The 11,645-nt window shown below is 37.7% G+C and overlaps 1 protein-coding gene and 1 pseudogene across 4 annotated transcripts in view; both read right to left on the bottom strand.

Moving 5' to 3' along the window:
- LOC120428430 (solute carrier family 22 member 3-like) overlaps positions 1-11,371 on the bottom strand; it is a 121,735-nt gene extending 110,364 nt beyond the window's left edge. For 2 of the 4 annotated variants that reach the window (XM_052709097.1, XM_039593443.2), the window contains exon 1: positions 11,224-11,371. The gene's annotated coding sequence lies outside the window, so the exon portion shown is untranslated. The other 2 variants (XM_039593441.2, XM_039593442.2) reach the window with 2 other exon arrangements.
- LOC120428422 (40S ribosomal protein S3-A-like) lies at positions 2,335-6,539 on the bottom strand (annotated as a pseudogene).
- Positions 11,372-11,645: the final 274 nt, after the last annotated feature.

Genomic DNA, 11,645 nt, shown 5'->3' on the forward strand with positions numbered 1-11,645 from the left:
GCCGGGTCTGCGTTTCCACTGCGGGTTTTGTCCCGTAACCGAACAGCTCCACACGCCCACTGAAAAAGACACAAATAATACAAAAGAATAGCTTGACAATTTTTCGAAGCAGGCCATGGCAACAACCTGCTGTTGCTTCAGGGGGATTCCGCCCTCTCCAAAATTAATAAAACTCCAAAAACTTACCCAAATGTGAGAAAAATCCGCCATCCCGGAGATGTTCCGGTTCGTTCACCCGGCGGATTTGATGACGGAGGTTATTTTTCATAAGCACACGCGAGTAAAACTTGATTTCGATTCGAAACTGCAGCCAACACGCCCAACACGAAACATGAATGAACACGCGCGAGAGAAAAAGTTTGACAGCTCGCAGCTCGCTCAATCATGGTGCGTTCGTTTCAAGAGCGTCGGCTGCACAGTTTCTGTATAATGGTGCGTTCGTTTTCTGATTCTTATTTATTGCTTTTTTACGATTTTTTTTTATTTATTTCGCAATAATGTTTAAATGTTGAAATGTTGAAATGTTTAAATGTTTAAATGTTTAAATGTTTAAATGTTTAATGTTTAAATGTTTAAATGTTTAAATGTTTAAATGTTTAAATGTTTAAATGTTTAAATGTTTAAATGTTTAAATGTTTAAATGTTTAAATGTTTAAATGTTTAAATGTTTAAATGTTTAAATGTTTAAATGTTTAAATGTTTAAATGTTTAAATGTTAAAATGTTAAAATGTTAAAATGTTAAAATGTTAAAATGTTAAAATGTTAAAAATGTTTAAATGTTAAAATGTTAAAAATGTTAAAATGTTAAAAATGTTAAAAATGTTAAAATGTTCAAATGTTAAAATGTTAAAATGTTAAAATGTTAAAATGTTAAAATGTTAAAATGTTAAAATGTTAAAATGTTAAAATGTTAAAATGCAACGATATCATGTTAGTCAGACTTTTTATCAGGGTAAGGAGGTGAACAAACCGGAAAATGTTAAAATGTAGAATTGTGAAAATGTCAAAATGAAAAAACTTCGACATTTCAAAATGTTAAAATGTCAAATGGCATTTTGATTTTTTATGTTCTTGAATTTTAAAAATTATTATATTTAATTTTTTCACGGTTGGGTGTGTTGGCAATTGTTTACGCTCCATACAAAAAAAAGTGTGAACACCAAGGTGGACACCTAACCTATAAAAACCTAAAAGCAGCAAACGCAAAATAAACATTAAACACTGAGGGTTGAGACACAAAAATTGTCTGTGGTTGAGTGTCCTCATTAAAACAGTGCACTTTATCAAAATATCACATATGACTATTTAAAATTCAATTTGGCATTGAAATTATATTTCTGGTATTTTAATATTAATTCTCAATACTTACCGAGTTTAACTTTTTTTATCCTTAGAACGAAACGAAAACGAATTTGACTTTAGCTGTCGGCCACCATTGCTAGTACCAACCACTAGTGTCTTCCTTTTATCTACAAGGACTTCGCCACCCTGGGCTCCTATGTGTACGAGAGTATGTCACGGAGCGAAGGCACCGAAACCCCATACTGACACTTAGAATTTCAGGGTGCCCGCTGCGGGATCTGAACCGGCGATCTCTGGAATGTGAATTCAGTGCGCGGTCCGATTGATCCACACGGAAGGTTAATCTTGAATCCTTGAAACCTTGCAAATATTTTTCAAACTTCATGTCCCCCTCTTCAAAATCGGCTCGAAAAATCAGGAGGTAAAAAAATCAGCAGCTTAACTTTTTATGGAATTAGAAGTCTAATCAACTGATAACAATTTCAAATGCATTTCCTGCGTTGATAAACATATTTAGCATGATTGAGCGCGTCTAAAAATATATTTAAAAACCAACTTTTTTGCGAAAGAACATAATTTCTGAAATACTTAGATATTTTGAAAACTAAAGATTGCAAAACAATTGAACTGGTGTAAAATGCATTTTAAAACACTTTTTTCATTCAAATATTGAATCCGTTTGAAGCTTGCGTATTTTATATTTCAAAGGATAATTTTTTTTCATTACGTAACTAAAATTGAACTTACTGTGAAAAAAAAAATCAAAAAATACATCATCGTATTTTTTCTATCAAACCACGCAATTTACTGTACCGATATATTTTACGGTAGCTTATTTTTTGAGACTGTATAAGATTACATATAACAAAACCATCCAACTTGCTGTAATCATGAATTTTAAGGTAGCTCTACCGTCATTCCAATAAAGTTCGAAAAAGACAACAATAAACTTACTATAGATATTATAATATCTATTGTAACTGCATGGTTTTAACAGTGCAAATCATCATATAATTTTATGCGGGCTAGGATCAAACATACTTTTTGTTCACGTATTTGAAAACGTGGGTTTTATATAAAACCTAGATGTCTGGGTGTCAAAAGATCGGAAACTTTATGCCCTAATAGTTTTAAATGGAATCAGGTCAAATCTCGTCTCGAAAAATACCACCGGGACCGTCTGGGATCGAACCCAGGCCGACTGGGTGAGAGGCAATCACGCTTACCCCTACACTACGGTCCCGGACAATAATTTATCAAACTCAAATAGGAATGAAATAATCTTATGAACTACTGTAGAATTAAGCGAGTGAATACCCTTGTTTAATTACTAATATAGCGATAGTGAATTTTGACGATTGAGTGGACGGCGTGAAATTCGTGAATTTTATCAATTTCCACAAATCTTTTTTTTTAAATAACAACATAATAAATCAAAATCAAATCAAACCATCCCCATTAACGACCCCCGGGTCTTTTGTGGTCTCTATTGCAAGTTTCTGCTCGAACCTACGAGTCCGAAGGCTTGAATGGGGAGAGCACCCAAACCTCTTTCTATTCCAAGGAACCTTCCACCCCAGTGTTTGAACTGACGACCTTTGGATTGCGAGTCCAACCGCCGCCAGCGATTCCATCGGAGTAGGCTTGGTTTGGTGTGTTGTTTGTACTTATGGCATGGAGACGACTCCTACACCTGGAATGACTTAACGTCCTAACAACCAAGGCCGGGACCAACATTTTACTTCCTCATCCGATGGAAGGTTGGAGCAGATGGGAATCGAACCCAGAATCATCCGTTTTCAAAGCGAACAGCGTAACCATTCGGTCACGCACTGCTCTGACTTGTGAATCGTGGACCGGTTCGGATGCCGGCGGATTTTCCGACGACGTAATTCCGGGTTGGTACGAAATTCCAACGAAAAATCTATTCTATCGTTACAAAGACCCCCAAAACGGTGTTATACCCACTCCAAAATGTTTATTTAACAATTCTATGGTAATATATTGACATTTCGTTGAATTAAAAGTTTGCAAAATTAAGTTTAGGTAAGTTTTATATAGAATTTCCAGAGTTATATAAACTTTTATACTAAGTAGTTAGTAAACTTTACATTCAATCCCAATTATTTTTTTAATCAGTCACGGTTGCCTATTTGAAGTTGGGAGACTGAATTTATGGTGATTTGTCAACAAATAACTTTATGAGTGGTGATGAATCAGCTGTTGACAGTTGAGAAATTGCAGAATGAGCCTGTGTGGACATTCCAATTGGATTAAAAGTTCCGTTATCTAAAACGGCACATGTTCGAGAGTATCAGAAGTGAAATTAAATTTTGTGATTAATTCACCTTTGGAGTGCTACTGCTAATACAAGTGTGTTGAAAATCAAAGAAAGTTGGGACAGGAAGATTAAAAAATTGCAGTTTTGGTGTGCATATTTTTTCTATTGTGAAAGCTTTCAAAACGTGTGCTTTGTCGCCACTGTTGAAGGTCAACTGTTTTTAATGCAGTTGCATATGACGGGATTGAGTTACACGACAGCGAGTGAGACAACACAAGTCGTTGGACCTGTCACTATGATCATCAGGACTTCAGCTGAAATTTGGTGAGATCTTTCCAAAACAAACGAATAACAAAAATCTGCCTACTAAATACGCGCTGATTTCTCGTCCACGGATAAGAAATCGGAAGTTCTAAATAACGTTTGAATCCGATTGATGCAAACGTTCTTTAGGGCGGGGCTTGTCGATAAAGCTGAAGTACCTCGCGCACGGCTAGCCTGCGTAGAAATGGGTCACCGAAGCTCGGCAGAGCTAACACCCTCCAAATGCCTATGCGAGTTATTTGCATGTATAGAATATTATTCTAAAATACATGGAAACAACTTTTTTACACCTTTTTTGATTTTTGTAATAGTATTTGTTATATAACTTTTTATACAAATCATCTTTTCATGAGCTATTTGTAGCAAAATTTTTGGCATGAGTTTCTGAACAAAACGTAGTACTAGGTTTCTGTAAAATTTTAAATTGTTTACATGTTTCATCACAAAATGTACATAGTACGCAAGGGGTGTAAATACTTTTTTCACATACTGTATGTCAACCATAATAACTATTTAAGTAAATTTAATAGTTTTATATGGAATAGTTTGATATGAACCGTTGGAAGAATTGTTCAGATTTTTATAGTTTTGTTTAAAACTATGCTTGTTAATGATTTTTTATTTGAAAGGTATAATTTCAAAAGAAATGAAAAGAATCAAGCTTTGTTTTATTCAAAATAAATTGAAGAATATTTTTTTCTTTGAAATTACCTTTTTTAAAAGATTTCAGATTATTATCTGAGTTCTGTTTAATTTTAAGGTGAAACGCCTCATCATCACCAAGGTCGATGTGTTAGTGCGATGTGAGTGTATTGGAACGATGATGATCATTGAAATTTCCATGTATTAGTCATGACGTCAATAGTGCATACATGTAGTAGTGACGTTATATTCTGTTTACATTAGCGATGTAAACAAACAAAATTTTTAAAAATATCAAAATAAATAAATAAAATTGTAATATTCGGCATTCATGTCGCATCGATTAGGAATGTTCCGTTCTGATTGCAAATTTTGGAAAATTGATTTTACGAAAAATGGTACAATTTGGCGTCTTCAGAAGAATTGTTGCAAATGGGTAGGGGCAACTTTTGGCTTGGTTGAAAATTAAGGTTAAGTTTTAAAATGGCCGGGATCGGTGGTAAGAGTGGTTTCCTCACACCCCAATTGGCCCGGTGGCATTTTTTGAGACGCAATTTGTCTGATCACGTCAGACGGGAAAGTAAACGTTGGCCCCGGTCTAACCTAGAGGTCAGGACGTTAGGTCCTTAGCTCAGTCCTGGTGTAGGAATCTTCTTCATGAGGAAAGCCTGCCTCGGTAGAGTCGCTGATCGTCAATTGGACTCAAAATCCAAAGGTCGTCAGTTCGAATCCCGGGGTGTTTGGGAGCTTAGGTGTAAAAAAATGTTTGGATTGTCTCACTGTTTCAAACCTTCGGACAACTTGTTTCGAGTAGGAATCTCGCAATAGAGAACGCCAAGGCAAAGCTGTTGAACGAACAATTAGATTTTTTTTTAAATTGATTATTTTTATTTATCTCAAAATGGTTGTAACTTTTGACCTTTAAGTCCAAATTGACTTATACAAATGTTCGTTTTTGAGAGCTCTAAAAGTGCCCTGAACATCACTTTTCTCTAAAACTTAACCCTGAAGTACTACGCTAAAAACAGAATTTTAAGGTTTTCTCAGATCCTTTCTTTAAATATAGTCGTAGTAAGAGTCGTATATTGCTAGATAAAATTTTGGAGTTTTCGACAAAGTTTCTTGGATTGGCAAGCCCAACAACTCTCTAGTTTACAAAAAAACCCTAAAATATTCTTGAAAAAGTACATTTCCAAAAACACCCTAATCGGGAACCACCCTCATTTTCAACCAAGCTAAAATTTGCTCCTTCCCATTTCCAACAACTCTTCCAAAGCTCCAGAACGGCACAATTGAACGGCCAGAATCCTACCCAGCTTCAACTTATGACGGATTCAACTACCTCGACGGTTCGACCGGCTCCCAACTTCAGCGCCGACGGCTTGTTCTTGGGTTCGCTGCGTGTTGTACATGATCTCGTCCTCGGGCTCCACCATTTTCACGTTATCCGACAACGGCTCCTTGGGGCCGAAGATGCCGTTCGGGTCCCACGGCAGCATAATCTTAACCTGGATTCCGAGCTCTCCCTGGCGCAGCGGCGTGGCCGTGGCGGAGTACTCTTTCCGGACACGACCACCTCGTAACCCTTGGCGCAGGCACGTAGCAGGCACGACAAACGGCCAGACCTCCGATCAGCTTGTAGCACAGCGACTCAGCCTGGGCGATGGCGCATAAACTGCGCGTAGCGACCTTCTCGGCGTTCAGCTCGATGAATCGCTTTTCCACGACGGCGTTCAGCTCCCGGATGTGGTGGTCACTCTCGCCGAGCACGTTCTGGGTGCGGGGGCCATAATTATAATCTCGGTACGGGTCGGTGTGACGCGAACCTCCACACCGGAGTAGCCATCCTCGGCCAGCCAGGCAGAAAAGGACGAGCGACCTAGCGAAATTGAAAAAAATGTTTGATCACAATATTATATAATATGATGTGAAACAAAATAAAACTTACCTTGCTGTGGGCACGGAATTTTTTGTTCTTTCCCGTTCTCTTGAATTTCCGTAAATGACAGATCAGCAGAGACGAAAACATAACTGTCACAACCTCGAATGCCAGAGAAAAGTGTTGCCATTCAGGTCAGAGTATCATAAAATGTTTTTTGATATATATTTTTTATGAAGATTTTTAAGCTTATATATAAATTGTAAATATAATTGATCAACCAAAATTACTCATAAATCAATTGTTTCAATATTTTACATCAGTACGAGGCAAAGAATCGAACAAGAATACTTTATTTATTTAATTTGATTTAAAGTGTTTGACTAAAGCCTCTGGCAACCACATTCTTAATGACAACCAACATCAGTGTGACGTATTGTTGTGTTGAAGTGTGTCTGAATACAGAAAAAAAACTCGCGAAAAATTCCAATTCGCATAATTAGATTCTAAATTTCGCTAAAATATCGCGTTTTGAAGTGTGTGGCCGTAATTGGCTGGTCCTCCTGTGTGCAGCACGTCCAGTGATTATCGATTTATTAAGGTGAGGTGATTGAAATGGTAGTTTTGAAGTGTTTTAAAGTGCGCGTATTTTTGTATGGTGAAAATTTGCTTTGCAAAAATAGGCTAAATTTTCAAAAATAAAAGCTTTCTCTAGCCTACCATAAGTTTAGCCGTTTTCCCGTGGTAGTTTTGTACGTAGTGATTATTTTTCTATATTTTTAAGCTAATCATAAGTGCGAGGAATAAACGACTTTCAGAAAAATTTCTAATTTTCACACAATAAGGTGGATCGGGAAACAATCATCATTAACGTGGAACGGGACGGGATTTCACCATATTTTTTTCGCCATATTTGATGATGGCCCGTTACACCTTAACAATATTTGATTATTTGGGTGGATGATTCCCATGAAAGTTAAAATGCTACCCATTATTGTTTTCTGTTCTCATTTTGAATAAAAAATTTGATTTCGTTACAAATTATATTATTTTTAACTATTGATTCTAATTTTAGCTTTTGAAAAGTGAGATGAAAACCTCAAAAATAATTTTTTTGCAATTCCGTCGTGAAACTACTTACTTTTCCTGTCATTCTTGAACGACGAAATAGCCTACTTTTCTGAACCAAAAATAACAGAATCGAATAGCAACACTTTTCAAAATAAATGCTGAAAAGTTCTACTTTTCAGCACTGAAATGGGTGCTGAAAAGTTGAACTTTTCAGCACTTGTTTCGAAAAGTAACACTTTTCAACATTTTTTTGATTTAAACGATTTATTGACAAAATACATGAAAATTCGACTTAAAATTTCACTCAATGGTGTTTTTCGAAATTGCAAAAAATGTTGTATGGAACTCGTTGCAAAACTTGATTTTTTCAGCACTCGTCGTATTTATCCAACTCGGTGAACCTCGTTGGATAAATGTACGACTCGTGCTGAAAAAATCCTCTTTTTGCAACTTGTTACATAAACTACTATTAATGGGCTAAATAAAAATTCAAATTATTTTACTCATTTTGGCCGGACAAGATTGTTAAATCTTGCTTTGATATGAAATTCAATTAAATATATAATGATAAAACAGAAGCAAATCACCGAAGACGAATATTAAAAAAAAGCAGTTCAATAAATGAGAATACGCATGCCTTACAATTTTTTAACCGAGTGGAAACTTTTATAAAAATTAGGAGAATTGTTTTTTGTGTCACGTTCAAATTTAGTAATGATTTTTTAGATTATTGAAGAATAATATATTATGAAGCATACAAAGTAGATTTTGTGATTTCAACATAGGATTTTTAGAGTTATTTTAACATTTTTGACGTTCCGTGAAATTTGGTATTTTTAAATTGAGGTCTCCTTGAAATTTGCAATTTTTGAGCGTGAAAAATCACTAAGCCTACTGATGAGGTGTCAATCCAGAAAAACGAAAAATGTCGCGCGTTATGAAAATGTTGCATGCTTGGTACTGGGGAAGGGGTCTGCAACGCAACAAGGCACTGTTGCGTGGAATTTTCCACACAGTTGCAACAAAAAGTGAATGATGAGGTTTGGGATAACCGGCGCAAAGAGGCGGGGCATCCGTCACCATTCTGAGCCAATATAACCCCACTCGATCAGTCCAGGGAAATCATTCTATCGTTGGACGCCGAGGAGTAAACAACAACCTGGACCTGGAAGCAGATGGCCAGGAGGCCCAGAAGCAGTTGGCCGATAAGCAGCTGGCCTGGAGCAAGGAGCAGCCCAAGCGGAGGCGGACCAGCCGGAATTATTGAGAGCCACCGGAATATTCTGGCCACAAGACCCAGAGTGGCCAGATCCCTCAGAAGTGTTCCGATTGAAGGCCATACGAGACTGGACAAAATCGGTGTTGGCGACGATATTGTTTCAGACTTCTTTTAGCAAACTCTGGTTTTCGTGGTAGAGTTACAGCTCAAAGCTAAAATATATTTTAATTCAAATTAGTTTAAGTTCATTGCATGTTTAGAATCCAACTTACATTTAGTCTCCTAATTTCACTCTAGTCGCAAACAGAAGAACTCTAAATACGAGCCAGAGTGCTCGGTAAATCAATAACTGCTAAAATTTACGGATCGGGTCAGAAATATACAAATAAATGAAAGATATGTAAATTACCAAATTTCAACTAGTGGTACTGCTGTTATTTCTAGTTGATAACTGATACCTTCAAAACTGCTAGATCATCGATGTCAAAAGTATTTCAATCCCTAGCTACAGTCAGTGTCAGCTTGACACGTTCTCATTATACCCTTTTTGTTCAGTCGCGTTTGGCCGATGATCCGAGGGGTACGGTCGGCGCGGTCAGCGCAGTCGGCACGGTGTGCTCGCAACAATGGGTATCAAACTTCTTGAATTTTGATACTGGTGATGAAAATGGCTATTTTTGACAGTATTGCCCACAACCTGGATTGGCCGGTGCCCTCATGGTGGTTCTCCCGAGAGGGCATTTATCGAACCATACGATTTTGAGCAATATGGGAATCAAAATTCATGGTTATCAATACTGGTACTGAAAATGGCCATTTTGACAGTATTGGCCCCAACCTGGAGTGGCTGGAGTCCTCAGGTAGGTTCTCCCGGGAGGACATTTACCGAACCATACGATTTTGGGCAATATGGGTGAAGCGACCCTCGCCTTACCAGAAAATTTCACAGTAGATTTTCTCTGTTATTTTCAAAGGAAAATATTAGGTTTTGTATAACTACCTGTAAGACGAATCAGGAGAGATGAAAGAAAAAGGATGACTATAAAAAAATCAATTAAGAGCGGATGATGCGTAAGACGGAAAAAACGACAGCACTTTTATGACCCACTTAAGCGGCACGCGCAGACGGATGCCCGTCGAGGATCAGATAAAAAGGACATGCGCGTCAAGAAAACAATAAAATGACATTATTTATGGGTGAAGTCATAAACGGACCTCGGATAATTTCGGGTCAATATTATGAGAACATCTGAGTTCTCACGAAAAGGGAGAATTAGAGCGCGGTGGAATGAAATAGAACATTTATATTAGGATTTTATAAAATTAAGAGTGGGAGTAATAACATAGGCCAGGATATTATGTATAACTTGGAAGGATTTTTAGAGTGGGGGAAGTTGAAGTGCGAAGTGGAGTGGAGTGAAGTCCAAGTCCAGTCGGAGTCGGAGACAAGTCAGTGAGTTGTCAACTTTGACATTTTCCTAGAGAACTTGATTTCAGATTTAGCTCATTAGGTTACAAAATTGTAATTCTAAGCTAAGTGTTCGAGTGGTAATTAAAGAACCAAATTTTTGTCCAGCAGTCGTAGCGTGACAGCTTCAAAACTAGAAGTACCGTAATCTGGGGTCAATCGTAATCTGGGGTCAATCGGGACACATGGGGCGAATTGGGACAGCAGTTTTAACCATGTTGGAGCACAATATTTTGATTTTTCTGGTTGGTTTCGGTTAGAACAGACTCAGGCCAACAAAATGTGTACATCCATTTCCAAATTTAAAAGCTTTAAGTGCTCTAAAAACTGCTGTCCCTATTCAGACTGTAGTCCCGATTCACCCCAGATTACGGTAAGTATTTTTATTTTAGGTTTTTGTTTACAGGGTAATTATTGTAACTTACTTTATTGGTCTTTCTTTCCCGATTGACTCCTTTCCTTCACAACTTCCCCTTCCTCTTCCTGACCTTCGTTCCTTCCTTCCGCTCTTCCTACATTTGTGTGTAATCTTTACTTACGTTTGTTTTCTTATAATTTAGGTAAAAACTCACGCTTGATCGTTTTGGCACAAGGCTGTACCAAGTGACGGTGCGAATGGTAGCGCAGATTCAGGTGCAAAACTGCAGGTAAGTGGTTCTAATTTTAGATTAACAATTTTACATTTTTCTCCCTTTTACTTACAGGTTCTGCAGCAGAAAACACACGGCACGGTCCTTCTCGGATTCTCTGGCGAACTCTATGGTAAGTATTTCGTGTAAGTTTTTCATCCCACAACTGCTATTTTTTTCTTATTTTCTACTTACAGGTGATCGCGGCTAGTAATTTTCAATAAATTCAACTACGCACTACGTAAACTTTCCCTAATTTACTCGAATAAATCCGAAACTAACTTCCCGCACTCGCAGACAAACGTTTTCTTCGCAAATCAAATTCACACACTTACACAGTGTTCTGTTGTTTACATCACTTTTAACCGTGCCAAGTTCTTTTTAATTTTTTGATGTGATTTACTCACCAAATTTCGTTTTATCGTATCCTTATTGTTTCCTGAGTGCTGTTTTCTCCCGCGCGTAGTGTTCGTTTCGCGAAAACAACCCGTTCTTTCGCGAGTCTCGTGCAATAAATCAGCAAATTTGCTGCCGCTGCTGGTGAAACCTAGCGTCACTTTCGGTACCTCCATACTTACTGGCTGGAATAACAATAACAATCCACGCTTCGGTAGTATCACCCATTGTAAGAACACAGACGGTGTACCCAATTCTGCTTACGCGCTTTACCCATTTCGAGAGGGCTTCCGAGGGGAACGACATATCCGCAATATGGGCTGCAAACAGTGTAACAAGAAGGTTTCTGATTCGGACCGCATCGTGTGTCGCGGGTTTTGCGAGTCGACCTTCCACATGATTTGCGTCAAAGTGGACGTCCCGGCACTCGACG

Source organism: Culex pipiens, chromosome 1, assembly GCF_016801865.2.
Source record: "Culex pipiens pallens isolate TS chromosome 1, TS_CPP_V2, whole genome shotgun sequence".
NCBI lineage: Eukaryota > Metazoa > Arthropoda > Insecta > Diptera > Culicidae > Culex > Culex pipiens.